Genomic DNA, 22,871 nt, shown 5'->3' with positions numbered 1-22,871 from the left:
TGACACAGTGCTCATCATGTCCAGGATCTGAGTTCACCTGGTCAGATTAGCCATAATGATTTAGCACCTGCTCTCACCAACATCTGGACCCAGAGGTCAATGTGCAGCTAGGGTTAGGGTTAGGGTTAGGGTTAAGGTCAGGGAGAGGTACTGGTCCACCACATCCAGATGCTGACAGCATTAGGGTTAGGGTGGGGTCGGGTCAGGTTAGGGTCAGGGTACTGGTCCACCACATCCAGATGCTGACAGCACCTCTGCTTCATGCCCTGCTGGCTCTATTATCTGCTCTGCTAACAGGACTGGTGATGGTCAGTCCTCCACTGTGGCCTGTGGCTGCTCCTGCTGTGACACTGGGAACGGGAGCGCAGACGCTGGCACATGCTTACCTCAGCAGCACAGGGGCATTAGCCATGTTCTTAGCTAGCCATCATTGCCCCTCTTCTGCTTTACAGCAGCACATCTGGATGCTGGATCAGTAGATTATTTCTACATCTGTTTATCTCTCACGCTGTGCTGTTCACTTCCGTTAGCTTCATGAGAAGAGCTGTGTCTGGCCCGTTCTCTCACACTGAGCACTCTTCTGCTGAGAGTTCTGCTAAAGCAGTGTCAGTCTCTCTCTGCTAGCTCACAGCATCTAGTAAGGCACACGGGGTTGAAGACTATATAAACTGTGAGATATGAGGTATGATGAGGGTGTAATGTGCTGCTAGGGTTAGGGTTAGGGAGAGGTAAGGCACAGGGTGTTGAAGACTACTGATATACTGTGAGATATGAGGTATGATAAGGGTGTCATGTGCTGCTCTGTTAGCCTAGCGGCTAGCATTTACCAGATAATAAAGGCATGAAACATTTTTATAAATAGTGTGTTAGTAGTTCACTTTTAAGGCTTTTGAGAGAGCACAGAGAATGTGTGTATCAAATATCACACCATTTGTGCAAAGGAATTACAAAAACAGACCAAAATATGTTGAATCCCATTTGTGATATACTTAATTAAAAAAGCCAGAAGATTAGAAATAACAGCAGCTGACAATTTTAGAAACAAAGATTGTATATTGTCAGGGCCTGTTCATTTATTAATATATATATGCTCCTCTTTGATTCTGTGTAATGTATGCAGAAAGGCTCTGTCAGAAGGGTATCCCAGAGTGGAAAAACTATTATCATTTACTGATCATGATTTAATTAGTTTAGAATTAAATGATAATTACATATTATAGTAATGATATAATAATGTATTATAATTACATTAACAAAATCACTTTGGAGTGTTTTTAACTAACTAACTAATTAATTAATTAATTAATTAATTAATTAATTAATTAATTATTAATTAATTTAATTAATTGATTTAGATTTAGTATATAATCCCCCCCCCCCCCCCAATACAACAGTCCACGGAGAGGCGAGACTGAAACCCTGGAGTTGGCAAACCTCATTTGATTTCTTTCCTATTGTCATCAATAATGAGTATATGAATATAGATACTGTAGATCCCTGATTAATTACATGAATGGCATTTTTAAGAGATCTGTTGTATTCTAATCATTTGAAGAATTTGCTAAATTAAAAAAATAATATTTAGTTTGTGGCTCAGTCTATCCAGAATCTTCATTCTAGTGTATCAACAGTAAATTTATTTAATTATGTTTATTTTATAAAGTAATATAAATAACTAAATAGTATACTAATATCCAGTATAAATATATATATATATACCCTATTAACTCATATCTTACTATTACTATTATTAAATACTTTAATTTCATTATTGACCAATACCCCCAATAGGGCGCTAGAGAGTGACACACTTTTCAAGAACAATGTGACTCGTGGGGACAGCAATACTCTGTGTGACCACCAGGGGCGCATAGATACACACTCACACAGATTTTTGTCTTGAAAACGGTCCTCATGAGGACTTCAGAAAAAACTGCATGGGGCGGGTCTAGACACTGTCTGGGAGGTGCCTAGGGGGCTTTGCCGGTGGGGACCTCAATTTAGGTCCCCACGGTGACACGAGTCCCCACGAGTCTGTGTGCATTCAGGTTGAAGTCCCCACCGGGATAGAAGAACAAGAACACACACACACACACACACACACACACACAATTGATCTAATAATTGACCAGTGGCTTCCTCTCAAATAAAAATAAAATACAAAATCAATTTAATTTAAAAATTAAAGTAAATTAAAGTAAATTAAATTAAATTAATTTAAATAATAGTCATATGGGTTTGAAAAAACATGGTGAATAAATAGTGAGAGAATCTGCATTTCTGGCTGAACTATCCTTTAAGTTCAAGGAGTACACAGTGAGGAGCCATTTGTTTCCAGGGTAAACATGTCCCCCCCTCCTCACCTCCGTCCCACAGTCCCTAAACCTGACAGAGCAGTAGCCGAGGGCTACATGAGACACAGGATGCAGTACAAGGACAAATCCCCACCCACGAGGACAGGAAGAGGAAAGATGTGATTAACTCTTTATCATTGCGACTTTACAGCGGTATGAACATCGCTACAATGCGATTTGCCTCCCGATCTGACGCCCCACTCTCCCGTTCTCTAAATATTAGTCTAATCTGAGATATGTGCTGTAGCTTGAGGCGGGGGGAGGGTGGAGGGAGATAAGCCAAGAGGCTAAGCTAACAGAAATTAATAACTGTGATGGAGATCTGCCTGTTTAGCATAATTTCAGTGCGAAAAAGCACCCTGTCCCGCCAATGATACTCTTTATCTTGATTATTTTGAACAATGTGAAACAACATAATTTTGTTTACTACTTAACCTTTAACAGTCAGGTGCTACACCAAACCTGACACTCCTGCAACAACGCTCAGAACTCACTGTTAATATACACCTCTCTTCTTTTCTCTCTCTATAACACATACAATCTTGTTAAAAATCACCTTGATTATTACACATGAATATTTCAGTTCCGTCGTTGTGTTACACCTCTCAAATACTGGAAAAAAAAAAAAAAAAAAGTTGAAAATGTATTATATGTGATTTTTTTTTTTTTTTTTTTTTTTTTGCAATACAGGCTTTTATGAAGCAAGTTTGGTCCAAGAATTTTTTGTTTTAGAAAGAAGTGTTTTATGTTCACAGAGATTTATTTGATTAGAGAAATATGGGAAAAACAGTAATCTTGTGAAATAATGTTACAATTTACTGTTTTCGATTGTAATATATTTTAAAAAGTAATTTGTCAGCAGTCTTAAGTGTCACAAGATCAGAAATCAATATGCTGATTTGGAGCTCAAGAAACATTTCTTATAATTATCAATGTTGAAAACAGTTGCTTAATATTTAAGCCATGATACATTTTCGGTTAAATACGGTTTCACAGACAAGGCTTAAGCTAGTCCCATACTAAAATGCACGTTTGAGATGTTTTAACTGAAAGCAACTTGCACTGATATATCTTAAAATATGTCATTGCCATTGACAAAAGCTACTTAAATGCCCTAATTGAACTAAGGCCTAATCCTGGTTTAGACTGAGCCCTGTCTGTGGAACTGGGACTAAATGTCTTTACTGTCACTTTTGATCAATGGAGTATTGCTGAATAAAATATTTTTTTTTTTTTTTTTTTAAGCATACTGACCCAACAAACTTTTGAACGTTAGTGAACATAAATAAATGTTTTCTCCTGGAACAGGTCTCCAGTAATACTTCTAGAATAGATTTCTTCTTTAAGCTTTGAAATGAAATGTCATTTATTCAATTAAGGCCAGCTTACCTATCAGACGATTTTGACCTAAACAAGCTATCAAGTGCTATCATGTTTAGTTTCAGACATCACTTCAAGGACTCTTTACAAAAAGATAAAATATCATGCTCTCACACACATAACCTCTCAAGGCATCTCAAGGTGTCAAAACAGCCAAGTTAGTTAAAGAAAAGCGATTATATAAACTTCCTTGAAAATTAAAAAATGATTGTATGCATACCATCAGAAGCACACAAAGTTGTAAAACGTTTCTTATCAAAAGCATCTGCACCTTGCAAGAGAGATGGGCGAGCAGAGGCAGGGATGTTAACTGCTATGGTAACCAACCCCTGGGGACAGAGAATTCTCATCGGATCACCTCCCAACATCTGGCTCTTAAACGTTCACACACACACACTAAAAAAAGAAAAAAAAAGGAAATGAAATGAACTGCAAAAAAAAAAAAAAAAAAAAAAAAGTGCTAATGATACACATAGATATCGACCTTACAGACAGTAAATATCTGCACACAGGCTAGCTAACATACACAGAGTTGAAATGAACTATAATTAAAAATATTATACAGTGCATGAACACAACAGGTAAAACTGCATGTATAAACGGAAGCATGGTGGTGATCCAGAGGTTAAATAGAGGCCATTACCAAAATGTTACTGACTGTCAAGAACAGGAAAACACTACATTTGCAGATTTATCAAACAATGACCCCCTTTCCATTTATGCATCTATGCTAGTTGCTTATTAGCATGCATTCTGTATTACAAGGATATTGGCTGTTTATTAGTACTTATAAAATCACATATTTTGGCTTAATCTACATGACCATACATTACATTCCTTAAACCTACCCAATACCTAAACAACTACCTTACTAACTATTAATAAGCAGTAATAAGAAATTATTGAGGCAAAAGTAGTAGTTAATAGTTGGTTAATAGTGAGAATTGGACTCTAATCTTAAGTATGACATTATGATTATTATTATAATGATTATTATTATTATTATTATTATTATCATCATCTTTTCCAGCCAAAAAATCAAGCAAAATGGCTTAAAGGAACACTTGACTTTTTGGGACTTTAGCTTATTCACCTTATCCCCCAGAGTTAGATCCATACATACCTTTTTCATCTCCGTGCGTGCTGTAACTCTGTCTGACGCACCCACCGCTAGCCTAGCTTAGCACAAAGACTGGAGGTAAACGGCTACAGCTAGCATACTGCTCCCAATAAGTGACAAAATAACGCCAACATTTTCCTATTTACATGTTGTGATTTGTATAGTCACAGCGTGTACGAATAACAAGGTCACATGAGACACAGCCATCTTTTAACCATATACATACTGGGAACTATATTCTCAGAAGACGGAGCACTGTTACTTCTGCGGAGTGATTTACTCCAATTCTGAGCGAACTCTGCTCCTCACCACGGGGCTTCTCAGGCGCTGCGAGCAAATCACTCCGCCCAAGTAGCATGCCAAGTGCTTTGCCTTCTGAGAATATGTGACCATGTTATTTGTACACGCTGTGACTATACAAATCACAACATGAGGAAAATGTTGGAGTTATTTTGTCACTTTTTGGGGGCAGTCGGGTCAATTTATTTATTTATTTATTTATTTTTTACAGATTGGGCTTTGGTCGGACTCGGGCTCATTTTTTTCATCGGACTCGGACTCGGGCTTTTCTCCTGTCATCGTACCCATAATATACGTGCAGAGCGCAGGCTACTGTATGAAATATTGTTATATTGATAATATTATAAATATGCAACGCAATATGCGATCACGCGAGTAACGTGACGTGCGTGCAATGCATTAGGTGACAGTTGACCATGCAGAGCATCAGGGAGAAGTTGGAGCGTAAGGAGTTACTAAAAGTTCCCAATACTTCAGGAAAAGCTGAAAAAAGAGTTTTGATTTGATTACCGAGCCTGAAGCCTTCAACACTGGATGCTATTCTTTTTCTTCACAACGTTCATGAATAAACAGTGAATGAACCTACTCAGTTCAACAGATTTTTTTTTTCTTTATTATATTTTTATTATTATTTAACTTTAGCCAGTTGGCGAAGAGTTCTTTGAAATGTTGTTCTTCAGTAAAGTTACTTGATATCAAAAAAAGGTAGGCCATAAATCTTTATTTACTGCTGGATCACATTTGGCTATACAATATTCTCTACTGCATGCTTATGCTTCTCTGTAATGGACAGTCTGTATTAATATTTGCGGGCATAATTGTTGGTGGTGGTAGTTATGTTTGAGGCCTATACTAAAATTTTACCTAGTAGCGTGTGTGTGTATGTGTGTGCGTCTTGTGTGTGCGTCTAGCAGAGACAGCGCGCATCAGAGAGCGCGCGTCAGAGAGAGCTCAAAGTGATATTGATGTTGGTCTCGGGTCGGGTTCGGGCTGAAAAATTGCAGACGTTTTCGGGCTGGGGCCGGATTAGGGCTTGAACACCACGGGCCAGGTCTCGGTTAGGGCTGGATGTTTTGCCCCGTGCAGGGCTCTAGGCAGTATGCTAGCTGGAGCCGTTTACCTCCAGTCTTTGTGCTAAGCTAGGCTAGCGGTGGGTGCGTCAGACAGAGTTACGGCACGCACGGAGATGAAAAAAGTATGTATGGACTTATCTAACTCTGGGGGATATGGTGAATAAGCCAAAGTCCCAAAAAGTCGAATATATTTCACAACACGGTCGTAAAAAACTCACTTGCAGCGGCCTCCTCCCCCTCTCTATCGCTGCTCATGTGCGTTTGTTTTGATCGGAGCAAGCCAACTGTATTGTGTGGAGCTATGTCTACCGAGGTGGGTGATCTGGTAATACATCATACATGCGTGTGTGTTTATGTCGAATTGCCGTAAAGCAATTCGTGTTTCGCGCTCGTTCTTGTTCTCGCTTCTCACGAGACTTCCAATTTCTATCTTGCCGGGACGGTAAGTCCCCAATTTGCAAGGTTGGTTTTCCACCTGGGAACGCTGAGGGTAGCGGGGAAAGTCACCAATATCACCAGAACAGGTTGTTTAACCATCCAAATGATTTCTAGACAGTTTTATTAAGTTCAAAAAGTTACCAAGATCTCCTTTAAAGGACAGACTGATTAGAGCATCCAGGTGGAACCCCTCAGAAAATCAACGGGACGTTTCATACTGGATCGTCACAGCGGCCATATTGAGACAGACAATCAAAACAGTAAGACACACTAATGTGGAACACCTCTTGCAGTACCAGTGATAAAATATGTTTTTTCTTTCCTTTTTCTTTTACAATAAGGCATGTCTGATGCCGGAGCTCGCAGATGTAATATTCCATTCAAAGGAAAGACACTTCTTGAGAGTGAAAGAAAAAAGTTCTTTGTTGAAAGTTGAAAACAGCATACTCCAGTATGACCCTATTGTCTACTGTCCACTAAAAACAATTCACAGCCTTGACTGAACAAGAGTGACGGTGCACAGACAGAGGTATTCAGGTGGAAATGACCTAAAATGTCAATTAGCAAATTATCATTGGCTTTAAAGAGAATGGGATCTTTTCTTTCTTCTTTTTTTTCTAAACTGTCTGACAACCCTATCCCCTGAGACCATTACAGAGTGATTTTTGAGGTATTGTATTCATGAGGGGTTTCCAGTAATTGGATTAAATTGGTTCCAGAATGTAGCAATTTATATTGTAATATCCCATTACTTCTAATACTGTTCTTAATTAATTAGGTCTCTTTTTTCCTTGATGTATAAGTTAGCTACTACAGGAAGCTGGGTTAAGTTTGTCCCCTTCCCCCTCTTTGTCCTCCCCACGTCATCATCATCGCTTTGCATTCTGAATAACAGGTTAATTTGCTGAGATTTTAGAAAATATGGTTGGATCATACCACTGTTTTTTTGTTTTTCTCTTTTTTTTTTTTTTTTTTGCATTTTCAGGTCTAAAACAAAAAGCCAATATATAGACAAATGTTTCAACATACTGTATATCCATGACAGACACCTGAAACAAACAACACCTAAAAAATCAACAACTAAAATATCAAAAATGCATTGCGTATGTGCACTGAAAAACAAAAACACAACATACAACCTTTCAAATTAGTGTTTGATCCATGATTTGTTATCACTATCTCTTTGCTTCATGTTCTGGGTGTCATTTTAATATATGAAAGCCATTCTGCTTCGCCTAAAGGTTGTCTAAATGAATACAATGTTCAGACAATTTCCATATGCAAATATGCTTTAATTAAGTCAATTAAATAATTTGTATTTTTTCTTCCTTTGCAGAGCCTCCAGGCTGTGTGTGGCTACATAACAAACTCGCATTCTTTGGAAGATGGGTTGTGAGATGAAAATGGCAGACATTACACAGTGTGGTCTGACTGTCATTGTCAAAGTCTTGATGTATTGCTATTTATGGCACCAGTCAGAGCAATGTAATAGGATTCAATTGCAGTACATAATTTCTTTTGAAAGTAACTGTTTTTCATCATGTTCTTAATATTTACCATAATATTTACATAGGACATATGTAAAAAAACAAAGTTGCCACAAGAGCACAAGTGTGTAAAATAATTTAATAACATACTGTATAAAAAATGTTGATAAGTAATATTTTTGTGAAAACTGTGACAGACTACCAATCAAAATTTGGGGTTAAGATTTAAAAATGAGAGAGAGAGAGAGAGAGAGAGAGAGAGAGAGAGAGAGAGAGAGAGAGAGAGAGAGAGAGAGAGAGAGAGAGAGAGAGAGAGAGAGAGAGAGAGAGAGAGAGAGAGAGAGAGAGAGAGAGAGAGAGAGAGAGAGAGAGAGAGAGATAAACATTGTTGTTTTTATGTTTCTATTCATCAAAGAATCCTGAATAAAATGCTCATGGTTTCAACAAAATATTAAAGCAGTACAACTGTTTTAAACACTGATAATAATCAGAACCACCATTAACCAACAATTGATAATAACTGAGCGTCAAATCAGCATTTAGAATGATTTCTGAAGGATCATGTGACACTGCAGACTGGAGTAATGATGCTGAAAATTCCCAGGAATAAATGGCATTTAAAATATCACATGGAATGTTATACAAATGAATGATGCTATACAATTGAATATGAATTTAACTAAAATATATAAAACAGATATTTTCATCTGTAATAATATTTCACATTACTCTTTGTACTGTTTTTTTATCAAATAAATGCAGCAACATTCAAAAAAAACTGTATACATAACCAATCTAAAGGATAGTAAATTGTATGAATATCAAAATGTGCCCACACCTAATTCGATTATTTGAAATCTAAAATATTTTAGGTCAAAGATTCCTTAAGCTGTTATCCGGCAAACGGAAAAGAAAAGAAGAAGAAAACAAGATTATACATAAAATCAACAAATAAATAAAAGACGAAAGTGCATGAGGAATAAGTGCATAATGGCTTTGTTTCCAGACACTATGTTCATGAATAATTGCACAACTTTGGTCGCATGAGAACTACCTAACAAGCTGTCACTTCAAAGAAACACTCAATATTACATAAAGCCATGCTACTGCGTGCTTATTCTATTAGCATGAATGCTAAAATGACACCTGAACAAAGAAGTGTGTGGCAGCGCCCGTATGCAAGCTGCCACGAGAGAACGACCCAGCGTATCATCTGTATTCTTCCCATCAGCCAAACAAACACACACTCACAATGGAAAATAAAAGAGCAACTTTTAAAATCTCATCAGGGACTCAAGCAAGATGGGCTGAATTTGCATCACTCCAGTGGGCCTTTAATTTGGTTTCTGCTATATAACCCTGCCTTAAATTACACGGAGAATAATGAAAAATTGTTAGGTGCTTTGATTATATTAGTCAAACATACAGAGTCTGCATTTCAGGAAACTAAATCTTGTTTTGCCTAGTGTAATTATTAAAAACGCAATCTTCCCAGTTACTATCACTGGTGGGAATCAGCAGGGACCTGGGGATACGATATTATATTTTAAAGTATAATTTTAAATTGTGATTCTACCAAAAATATCAATGTGAAAACAATAAAAATATTGTAGCTATAAGGACAGAGTATTGACTTATCAAAATATTTGTAAATCGATTTTCCCCTCACATAATGACTACTGTAGGTGATTTTAGAATGTATGGAAGTAGTATTGGGTGAAAAAAAAAAAAAAAAAAAAGTTTCATGTGCGAGACAGCTGAGCCCTTGGGCTTCGGCAACCACAAGGTGGCATCTTCCTTCCTGAAGGAGACTTCTGTTTCATGTCTGATCTGAGGGGGACGCACACATTCAGCATCCTAAAAGCAGGTGGAAGCGTGTGTGTGTGTGTGTGTGTGTGTGTGTGTGTGTGTGTGTGTGTGTGTGTGTGTGTGTGTCATGGGCTCAGTGCGTTCACGACTAACCTGCGTATATTTAATGAGCAGTACCATCATCTACCTCAGCTCCTCTCTCTCTCTCTCTCTCTCGTTAAACGGACTAAAACCACTGTCAGGCAGCAGCACTCATTCCTTCATAGAGAAAGATGAGGGCGTTTAAATAGGAAAGTATACGTGTATAAGTAAAATAGGGAGAGGTAACCAGAATAGTGACACAGAATGGGATCTTGCATTTGTCAAACATTATACATTAAAGAGCATGAAAAAAAAATAGTAAAAGAGTGAGAGAAAAAGATATGATTTAAGTATAATGTTGATACCTCATGACTTTTCCTAATATCATGAGAGATGATGAAACTAAATTTTAAACACGATAAATGTGTTAAATGTTCTGCATAAGAAATATTGCATTACTTATGTTTGGGGTCTCAGAGACCCAATAAATAAAACATTAAAAATGTAATACATTTGCCGCATACTAAAATTCTCTTCTTGGTGTTAACATACTGTTTTAGAGATACACTCCTGAAAGTTGTTTTTGAGATATATATATATATTTATTTATTTTATATTATTTTTTTTCTACACTGTGTTTTTGCTGTGGCAAAACTGACCGTAAACGGAAACAACGGTTTTCACTGATAAGGAACCTATTATAAGTATTTAAAGGAAAAAAGAAAATTTTTGCTTTTATTTTATCTTATATTTTTGAATGTATTGTATTTTTTCAGATATACTCATATATTTTATTAAAACAGTATAAATTAACAGAACAAGAGGGATAACGATTCTTGATAATACTGATCTACAAAAATAGAAAACAAATACATAAATAAAAATCTGCACAAATGAGATTGCTTGTCTAAGTCCACTGGTATGAATAATTACTGCCCAGTTGTTCTACATCTGCAGTTCAGACAGATATTGTTTTGTGTTTCCCACTTTTTCCGCAACTGCTCTTTCAGCGCTGACAGCTACAGGGAACACAACTATCAGTGAGAGAGAAAGCGTGTGAGAAAGAGAGAGAACGCAGTGGAGGCTACTGACTACTCCTGAAGTCCATTATCTTCACCTCCGGCTCACACTCTCTCCTCACCTGTTCATTTCTTCCCATCATTTGCCATATGGAGGAGCAGTGCACACTGAGTAAACAGTTCCATTTCCATCGACGGCAGGTCATTACAGGACGTGTTCATTTTCCTTTTCACAGGCTGGCTTTAGCAGCTGCACCTTCACTGATCCTATAGGTGCAATTAAACATCTGCTTGGTGTAATTGATTAATATGATCTGAGCACAGAACATTGTAGAAAAATGTGTTCATATTTTTCTCACTTATTCGTTTGTCGAATTCAAGCCGGATGTAAAATGTCATGCTTTTTTATTAATCCTCATGGCTATTATTAATTAGAAAATATGAATAAATTAATAATTACCAAAAAAAAAAAATATATATATATTATTAATTAAATTAATATAAAAAAACACATATACTGTATATATATATATATATATATATATATATATATATATATATATACACACATACATACATACATACATACATACATACATACATACAGTATATATATACTGCTGTATATATTTCCTGTCACACTCCAGAGTTTAAGTCTAGCCAGCCAATATGATCTTTATTCATTTTTTACCAAATATGAAATGAGCCAGAGTAAAATGCAGCCTGATGGGGACACATCTGCATCACCAAACCAGAAAAAAAAAATCCTAAGCTGACTTAAGACGACAATTTACCTCAAGAACAGTTTTTGTTTTGGCTTGCGTTTGAGGAAACAGCATGTTCTTGATTATCAGCTTCAGTGTGGAGTCGTTCATGTAAATAGGTCCACATCTTGGGAAGCTAATATGCAAAGAAGCCCTGTCCCGTGTGTCAGGATCTGTGGAACAAGGAGATTAATGGAATCCTAAAAGTGTAAATTATAGCCTTTACCCACTGCAGCGTGGAGAGAAGGGCCGACAGCCCCCAGGGAGGCTCCCCACAAAGCAATTCTGCCAGCTCCACACATGCAGATCTCCTATACACAGAGGTGAAGGGCAATTTCCCCTAGTCTCACTTCTTTATTTATTTCCACAGATAGACTGGCTGGACACATCTACATATCCACATGAGGGTGGCTGCACATGTTGTACACAGGTAATAATGTGCTGGCAGCGGGGGGACGGCAGGGACAGCGGATTCCACTGTATGACTCGAAACCTCACACTGGATGAAGAAAACGAATGAATAAATAGGACTGAAAAACCTGTCAATGGTCACCTTTATTCATTTTTCATTTAGACTGGCATTGTTTCTTTAGGTTCTGGTGTTTGGCCCCTAACATAAAAAAAAAAAAAAAAATCTAAATTAAAATATTGACCTTATTTACTTTATACTTTACTAACTTCCTGGTCTAATGACCTGTGTACATTTTTCTGAAGAATAAAACAAATGTTTAGCTTTATAATCTCTGATCAAAGTGAAGTAAGTGATCTTATCTGTTAGGGATGCACAATGTATCACTACCATATCAGTTATGGACCGTTTTTGCATAGGACAATATTGAATATTAAATTGTGCATCATTTCCCTATTTTTACATTTAGATTATCTTAGCTGTAACACTTAAAATTAATATTGATATTTAAAAATACTTGGGTAATGTTAGTCAAATAGTTATGTGGGTAGGCCTGTCACGATAACAAATTTTGCTGGACGATAAATTGTCCAAGAAATTATCGCGATAAACGATAATATTGTCGTTCTGAGACCATTTTCATTTAAAGTCCCTGTAAAGTCAAAATTAAGTATGTGTTCTGAGTTTGTCACACCACAGAAAAATGTGTTATTAGCCACCCAGCCAAATTTGAATGATAAAAAAAGCCGGCAAGTACATAAAATAAGCGATCAAAATCTTGAAAAAATGAGCAGTAGTCTCTGCTCTCAAACGCTGGGGGCGTGTCCGCTGGCTGCGCTGAAACCACGCCCACTCGCGGGAACGCTCGCAAGGATGCTCCTAGCAGCTTATTTGTTTTGCAAAGCCATACATGTTCGAGCCTGGACTACCTACTTTAATTATAACATAAGCACACCAGGCGCGTAGCCAGTAATGGGCCAGGGCGGCACTGGCCCACCCACATAACTCACTGGCCCGCCCAGGCAAGTTTGATCAAAATACATTTTTAGTTTATTTTTATTATTCAAATGTATTTAAGAAAATATATAAATATAAACCTGATTTATTGTTGACTGGTGTGTGTGTTTAATTCTGTTTCCGAATAAAATGCGTGAAAGCCTCCCTCCGGAACGTAATTGGTTGCTATGGTTGCTAGGGGTTCCGAGTCCGACAGGCAGACTCTCTAGGCGGCGGGCTCTGGCGGCCTTTAGTTCTTTGAAAAATAACTCTGTGACTCTTTGGACTATGATGAGATCATTTCTGTTTTTAATACTAAACCCAGGCACTTGCATCTTGTTTTGTAGAATGAAAACAACAAAGGTAGGCCAGTTGTTTAACTAATTTCCTTAATTTTTGCCCGTGAAGTGATTTAAGGCGAGACACGGCAAAAACATCGGGGTTTTTTTTCACTGGTCAATTTTAAGATTTTGGGCTATTTGTCTTCTTCAATGCTTTATTTCAGACTTGTGGTGAAAAAAAAATCCAAAATACACATTTAGGTCTTTATTTTACTACATTTTGTCAATTTGCGTCTGTATATTTCTCCTAAATTCAACAAAAGTTGGCGTTGTTAATCAATATGCTGCACCGCGATCGCTTTCTGCACCTTGAACACCGTTGAAAAGTTCTCTACTTTCTCCTGTACACAATGCTGTCGGATCCAAATATGGTAATTTCCTTTAATCGGCAACCAATCGTGAAAGTACAATGGGGCATTTAACTCTAAAAGCGAAATCTCATTGGCTGATGTCAATTTCTGACAATGTGATTCGTTCAGATGCATCACGTGACGTGCTCTGACATTTTGATGTGTGTTTTTGACTGTTTTTGACTGGGGTTCTGTTCAGTTGTTGGCCATAAATGCTGTGTTATAAGTTTTGATGTGTTTTAGGTGGTTTGTATTGTTGTTGCTGATGATTTGATAAGATATTGTGTCTGTAAATAGTTGTTTCTGCTAAAAAATATGATTTTTTACATTACAAATCTTTAAATGCTGTTTTCTCAAAATTAGTTTTGTCATTCTCCAGAATAACTGAGGAAGTTTTATGGTAATATCTATTATTTTAAAATGTTACATATTCACCTGTCTCGCCTTAAGTTACTGGTGTGTTGTGTACTGTATAGAATGCCTTATAGGCTAGCCTACTGTACATTGTTTAGTTTAAATTAGTTGCAATTTTTTTGGCACAAAAGCTTAATTTCCACCAGGCTGATTGCATTGTATATGGTTGATTTAACAGAAATTGGGGAGTGTGTTGTTATTCATTTCAAACCGTGCTTATTAATATATTATTACTATTTACTTATTAATTATTATTTAAGTAATTTTTTTTCTAGGAAAAACTATTGGCCCACTCACTTTTTCACTGGCCCGCCCAAAATACAATTTCTGCCTACGCCACTGAAGCACACAAGGCAACTTACACTCATTGGTGGGCACGCACTGCCGACGATGGCACCAGTTGTCGGCGCGACGGGAGGATGAAGGCCGAGGCGGGAGATAGTCGGTTCGGCCACATTCACCAGAAACAGCGGATTATCAGTGAATGAATCCCAGTTGTCTCCGACGAAAGTTTATAAAACTATCCCGTGTAAAATGATCACTACAGAGGCGGGTTTTGGCGGTGATCCTTAGCTCTCCATCAAGGTGGCTCTTCACAAAATTAATCCACCTCTTATTGATATGATAGTTTTTCGGAAATTTAAATAAGGACACTGATCTGTTTTGTACGTGATCGCATCCAGGTAATACGCATTTCCGTGACGAAGGCATAGCTAGCTAGCAAACTGTAGGATGTAGTAGTAACTAACTAATAGTACTGACAGTAATAGTAACTCGCGATTGAGTTGCAAACTGATGCGAATGGGCTCCAGTGCGTCATCAAGTAGGGGCGTGTCCAAGAGATCAGGGGCTCCAGTGCGTCATCAAGTAGGGGCGTGTCCAGGAGCTCAGGGGCTCCAGTGCGTCATCGAGCCCCCGTTTTAGCCCCGCCCAAAAAATCCGGAACACAGCAACGGTGAAAAACTGTTTAACGGTCTAACTCCACAATTCAGTACTTCACAGTTCACAGTCTTTGTAATATGATTTAGCAATACATTTCTAACATTTATAATGTGTTTAGAATTTTTTTTTAGAATTGCCTTTACAGGGACTTTAATATAATTATAATGGCATAATAATGCAGGTACACCTTTTCAACGATCTATAAACTTTTATTTCTAAAGAATATTAAACATTGAAAACGGAAAACATTTTAAATATCCAAAAAAATGAACAAAACAACCAAAAACAATGAAAGCAATGGACTCTTAAGCGGGTCGCACACCGGACGCGCAGCTCAGCGCCGCGCCGCGCCACGTCTAGGACAACTGTCACCTGAAAATCCGATAACATCAGCAATTTTCTGATTTCTGTAAATAAATATAAAACTAAATGTATATATTGCAGCACAGGATTAAGTCCATATATACATTAACTACGATTTGAGACACATAAATGTAAATTTTATATAAAACTATGTAAATGGCGCTCTGTGGCACGGCAGGATTTTGAACACGTCCTGAGCCGTTGTTGGGCGCCGCGGAAAGACGCCGAAAGGCGCCGCCGGTGTGTGTACTCTCATAGAGAATAATGTGTTCGAATTTAAAAGACGTGGCGCTGCGCGTCCGGTGTGCGACCCGCTTTAGTGTCTGTTAACAAAATAAATGTCTGTTAATAAATAAAATGGATGTAAACAAAATTGCACTTCAAAAAATAGTAAACATTAGGCTTTAGACATTAGGCTTAAATAGTGATACATTCCATAACAGGCAAAACTGACAGTTAGGACCTTTGTAAACAAATAAAAAAAAGCCTCAACAAGCCATATCACACAATTTTGCACTGTTACTCCAGTTACTTTGTCAAGTGATTGTGTACTGTCGGGAAGACGGAGACGCACTTTATTGCGTGTATGCTACGCACTGAAAAGACTTGGTTAGGATTAGGGGTGAGGAGTGCGTGCGTATTACACGCCATAAAGAGCGTATCATATGCATGCAAAAACAATTTTTGGCGTATAAATGGCACGAGAAATAACATTCGTGGTATAGATACGCATTTTCATGTGAACGGGCTCGCTGTCGCAACTCACAACTAGCGTCTTCTCTCTCTCCCGGCAGTAGCCGCAAACAGTCCCACCGGCGCTTTCCCATACAAAGACCATGTGACTGACAAGCGCCGCGGCGCCGCCTTCCCACACAAAGACCATGCAACTGACAACAAGAGGGTTCACTCCTCCTATACGCTAAAGAACCGAGCGAGAGTGGTCATCCAGTCTCTTTGGTAGAGAGAGAGAGAGAGACGAGGAAAACAAACAAGCATGCAAATGGAATTATCGCGGCCGGAAAAATTATCGAGCTCATTTTTTTTTATCGTGCGATTAATCGACTTATCGACTATCGCGACAGGCCTATATGTGGGCATTGTTTCTTCAATTCCCAAATGAATTCCCGATGGATAAAATCATATCCTCCCTTCATTATTTTACATTCTGAATCATGTTCAGCATGTTATGTTGCAAATGGCAATTTACAATTACTTTAAATCTGAAATTGAGCAGAAAAAAGGAAGGGAAGGGAAGGGAAGGGAAACAAATCCAGAGCATGTAGAGCTGCACAATTCAGGATAAATTGAGAATCATGATTTTTTGTTTTGTTTGTTTGTTTCAAACAGAGATCACGACTCTCCCATGATTCTGAACAGACAACTAAACAAAATAGCATGTAATTTACTAGAGGTTCTGACAAAATGTTAATTTCTGCAGTCTATTTACAATTTTTAATAAATCTGAATTCATTATTCAATGACTCGCTCATAAAGACTTCACTTGTTTCTTTACTGGATGAATAAGCATTTTTTGAACGAATCTCTTGAGTGAATGATTCAATGACAAATACAACACGTGTCACCACCTGGTGGCGTAACAATGTAATCGATACAACTGTCATTTGAATCACCATGTTACTTTCAAAAAGTGATTTACTCTCTTTTGATTGCTACTGTAGACATCAGCTACCTGTATGTCTTTTTTTGTTTTCTGCTGTGATTTTTGAATTGAGATCGCCATCCTTTAACAATTAATTGTGCAGCTCTAAGAGCAAGTTGTGTCATGGACGGTTTTCCAAAAAACATGCAAACCTTTGAGACCACAGGAGGCAAAAACATCAACAAAACAAAACAAACAAAAAAAAAACTCACAAAAGAGAGAGAAAAAAAAACAGCAGCTACCTCTCAGAATTGCAGCTGACAGGAGGGCACCTCAGGACAGAAAGCCATAATTATAAACACCTTGTATTGTATGTATTATAATGGAGTGATGCGTGTCTGACAGATGAAAACATTTCAGATTTTTTTTCCTCTTTTCTTCCTTCCTTCCTTCCTCAGATCTGGCAACACGGCTGTCCTCCACATCTTTCCCCCCACCCCAACTCTCCCTTTTTACTATTCATTGAGATACAATCGCCGGTTGGCACTTCTCCAGTGTTAGATGCATTTGAATAATACATGACCTGCCCTTTCGCTGACATCACGGTGCCAGAGCTCCAACAAGGTATGAATCTTATTCTATATATACTTCCAATGTTCAGCTGTTCACAATCTATACTGTCAACAATTTATCACAGGATGCAGAGTGGCGCTGCCAAGTTATCAGAGTGGTCGGCGGCCGTGTATGATCTAGTCGGAGCATCTGGCTTTTCACTGCTCGTGACATTAGCCCAGACAAGAGAATCAGTGGACTATTGAATGCAATTACAGTAAGCAAGACAGACAATAAAGATTGATAGGGCTTTTTCATTTTATCACACAAGGAAACATAACGGCGGTGAGGCTTCTCCTTCAACTGCCTGCATCTAATAATGATTGAGGGTGTGCCATGGTGTGGGCAAGATGAGAGGTGAGAGAGAGAGAGAGAGAGAGCATATACACAATTGGGCTCTGCCCTTTTATCTATGCACATGCATCATGGACAAATGCGGATACGCACTCCCTCACACACACATAGCGTGCACATATTCACATGCAAAATGCAAACAGACCGTATATATGCATGCAGAGACACCCACACAAATGGTGTGTGTGTGTGTGTGTGTGTGTGTGTGTGTGTGTGTGTGTGTGTGTGTGTGTGTGTGTGTGTGTGTGTGTGTGTGTGTGTGTGTGTGTGTGTGTGTGTAAGCAGATACCTTCTGTTTGGACTTTCGGCACGAGTTTGTGCAAGAGCCTTGGTGAATAATTGCATTCGGATGATTTTAAGGGGAGAGAAAAGCCCTTGACGTGCCCGTGCTCTGTTAATGATGAATATTTACACGACATCGATCACATTTTTGCAAGCAATCTCAATGATTAAGAGGGGAGAGAGTCACCATGCATATTTAAACAATGCGAGAGATAATAAATGAGCCCTTTCAATACAATCAACAACCTCAGGCAAAACAGAGGAAAAAACATCACAAGAAAAAATATCTCGGCTGTTGACCACGCTGAAAGGCCAAAAAGACCCCCGTCTAAGAGCCCGGATACATATTCATACAGCAGCCTTGTTGCATTTAAACACAGCGTGTTTGGAACAGAGCGTGTTTACTGAAAAGAGAAACTGACAGGTCACATTAAAATGACCTGACAAGATTCTGAAAGGTGACTATCGGGGCAAAACGCATTATGAATTGCAGTTTCCGACCGGACTAACATGCAAACATGACAAATGTTTAATTCCTTGAAAGAGAGTGGGGGAAAAAAAGCCATTTTCTGGGAGACACTGTGGAGATGACATGTCAACGCAAGACTGTTCTATTATTTGCTTGAGTAATCATAACAATACAACATGCTTTCCCCCAAGAGTTAATTGCAATGTGGAGGAACAGGCCAATGCAAGCAATTCTATATTTGCACGAGTGTGTTGGCGTGCTGCTTTTCTCTTAAGATAAGAGAAAATTTCAAATTTTAACATGACATGCAATACACATTGATATATCAATCTATTCTAGTAAAATATTGCTTCATAGTGGGTATGGATGCTGTATATGTTATGGCTGTCAATTGATATAATATTTAATTAAAATTAATTAAATCAAATTATCACCATTTGTCGGGGGAAAAAGCGCCAGAATGAAGATAAATATTGTGAAATTACAAAAAAGTGATAATGATTTTGTAAAAGATTTCTGAAAAAAAAAAAAAAAAGTGTAATGGTTTCCATGTTTTATGGGGACTTTACATAGAAATAACGATTTTTATACTGTAAAAACTATATATTGTATCCCCTAACATCCCATATCCCCTATATAATTGTATTATACATTTGTATTTTTTAAATCAATATTAATTTTAAATTAACAGAGCCTAATCTTTTTTTAAATATTTATCTTTGATGGACTAACAAAATCTGTTTCTGGTTAACAATGACAGACAAGGAAAAAAAAAAAAAAACGAAACAAAAAAAAAACTACAACAACAAACAAAAAAAGATATGAGAAATAAGTAAACCACTAATCAAGCACTTGGAGCATTTTGTTGTCAAAGTTTGCATCCTGCATCTAAAAGGAGATTTGGAGGGTGTGTGTGTGTGTGTGTGTGTGTGTGTGTGTCAAGGCCTGACAGCTGAGGATATTTGCATGCACACACAGTTTCACATGCAGTCACACGGGCAAGCTGCTGGGCTCTTATCACCTCAGATAAGGCCTGACTGGCCTTTTACCTAGGGGAGCCAGGTCTAATCTGAAAAAGCCTGTCACTAACAAAGAGAGATCCCTTCCTCAAGGATAGCAAGGCTAAAGTGAAACCCAACTTTGCTCCTCTGCCTCTTTACTTCCTATCATCGGCCCCTTCATTTGGGCCCAGACTTATTACACCCATAATGCAACACTTTAACCCCGGCTCAACCACTCCATTGCCTGTGGATATGGTCCCTCTTGCCCTTACTGTTTGATAAGTGTAAATGAATGGCCAAATAAATATTGACAAACTGTTTTCTTATTTCATTCCCTGCTGGATTGACTTTGTCTGCACCCTAGCAGTTATTACAATAAGCTCTCTGCCTCTTATGTGTGCATCTGCTTTCATCAATGATAAAATGTTGAGTTTAATACAAGGATAATATGTCCGTCACAAACGGAATATAGAAATATTTTTGTTAATGAGGGTGTCGGCATATAAAAAACGCCAGACACACAAACCATGCACACAACGAAACAGTAAAGCGGTGTTAGGCAAGTTGCTTGTGTGATAAAAGAGCGCCCATATTCTCTAAAGGTAAGCAGTTCTGTTAACACACAAACTCTGACTTCCAGTAGTGGAGCTTTGTTAAGATTCATATCGGCAAATGTCAAAAAGAATTAAAAAGATAACTGTCATTCAGAATGGGCTTCGGCACTCTGACATATTGCTCATAGACGGGGAAGATAAGGCAGACCCCAGCCTCCTGTTTCTCAGTCAGAGCCCACTGCATTTCCTGCACATCCAAAGAGCTAATTCCCGCTCATATGAATATGCCATTTTCATACTGCCAAGATGATGAATCCCTGAACTGTACGTCACTGTTAGCCGGCCCTACCAAAAATGCCATATTAATGTCAAATGAGATATAACGATTTAGATTTGTCAGATTGCCCAGTGTCAGTCCACATCCATCCTGTGAGCTGGTGGAGATTTCCCATCAGACACTGAGGAAGAACAGATAACACACCTCTCTGTGTCGGGCTGCTCTCAATGGAAGCAAAGGGGCAAATAAAGTAATTCCAACTGCTCTGTTCACTGTAATTAATCAATAACAGAATACACATATATAGGAAGGAAGGAAGGAAGGAAGGAAGCTATTATGAGTTTTTTTTCTAATACACATTGGCCACAATTAATAGCACCCTTTTATTCAATCATTTTTGCTACCTCTTTTTGCCCAACCTCTGAGTTTTCTCCTATAATGCCTGATGAGTTTGGAGAATATCTGTCAAGAGATCAGAGACTATTCCTCCGTACAGAATATGTCCAGATACATCAAATTCTCTCCTCTTCAGTTTTCTATAGGATTCAAGTCAGGGAACTGGAATGACCATGCCAGAACCTTAATGTTGTGCTCAGTGACCCATTTTTGTGTTGATTCTGATGTTTGTTTTGGATCATTTTCCTGATAGAAGATCCAACCGCTGCCCATTTCTAGCAGAGACGATCAGGTTTTGATTTTGTTCTGTCTGTTGGTATTTGATAGAATCCATAATTTCATGTATCCAGCAGTATATTTAATCATACACATGGGTTAATTTGTATCCCTGTGTGCACACATCTTGTGGGTTTGCAGCCAAAAAGCTCTTTAGTTTCATCTGGCCATAAAACCCGATCCTGTCTGAAGTTCCAGTAATGTCTGACAACTGAATATGCTAGAGTTTGTTTTTGAATGAGAGCAGAGGATTTGTTGTTTGTTTGTTTGTAAACCCTCCCTAACAACTTGTGGTGATGTAGGTGTTGTTTGATAGACCCTATCAGAACTGTATTCTTTGGTTTTACCTATTGTGATGGATGATTGAGGGAATTTGGCCTTTGTGTTACCTCACATTTATACTCCCGTCATCCCTGGATCATTTCATGTTCCTAGTCACCCTGGTGTGTTAAAACAATATATATATATATATATATATATATATATATATATATATATATATATATATATATATATATATATATATATATATGAAGGGGAATATACTTCAGAGATATTTTACTCATAAGAATTTCTAGGGGTGCCAATAATTATGGCCAATGTGTATTAAAGAAAAAACATTTATTTCATGATGTGATCCAATAATTCTGAATACGACTGTAAATGTGTTTCCCATCTGTGTTTACTGTGATGTATTACAATTTAATAAAATAGAGGTCATAGAGGTCAAGAGGAGAGGGTTCCCTGCCCAGCCCACAGCATGAGGCAGGAAAAACAAGCTTTCTGCATTTTAAAGGTCATTAATGAAGCAGAGAGGAACTGTTTAGCATACCGTACTCTCCCTCTCTAACAACATCATCAGCTTAACAAGTTCAAACTACAATGCATCAGCTCCAAGATACAATCTCCGATAGCAATTAAGCAGGAAACATGCAATTTGCTCAAGAAAGAAAATAGTCAATACCTATTATTGGATCTGCATACTGAAGTAGTACGTTTCTCCTAGACTATCTGCAGGCCCTTGAATTGAGTTCACTATAGCAGTCATTCTCAACCTAGGGTACCCCAACATGCATACAAGTATTTTCTAATAAGTAGTACTTTTGTAAAGATTTATATTTATAAAATAAAAAATGATATACATAAATAAATTATAACATATAAACAATAATAACAATAAAATTTATTATATTCTATATAAATATATAAAAAAGTCAATAACTTTAAGAATAAAACATCAAGAGACTGTGATGATATTGATATGTTTTTAATTAAACAACTAATTGTAGCAATAGTAGATCCCATAGTATATATTTCCAATCTCTCTCTGAAATTGGGTTCCGTTCCCACAAAGATGAAAATAGCTAAAGTCGTTCCTATCTTTAAAGCTGGTGAACAGAATCTTTACAC

This window comes from Scardinius erythrophthalmus (genome assembly GCF_964197995.2).
Source record: "Scardinius erythrophthalmus genome assembly, chromosome: 21".
Classification (NCBI taxonomy): domain Eukaryota; kingdom Metazoa; phylum Chordata; class Actinopteri; order Cypriniformes; family Leuciscidae; genus Scardinius; species Scardinius erythrophthalmus.
The sequence above is the reverse complement of the archived record's forward strand: the minus strand, read 5'-3'. Positions refer to the sequence as shown.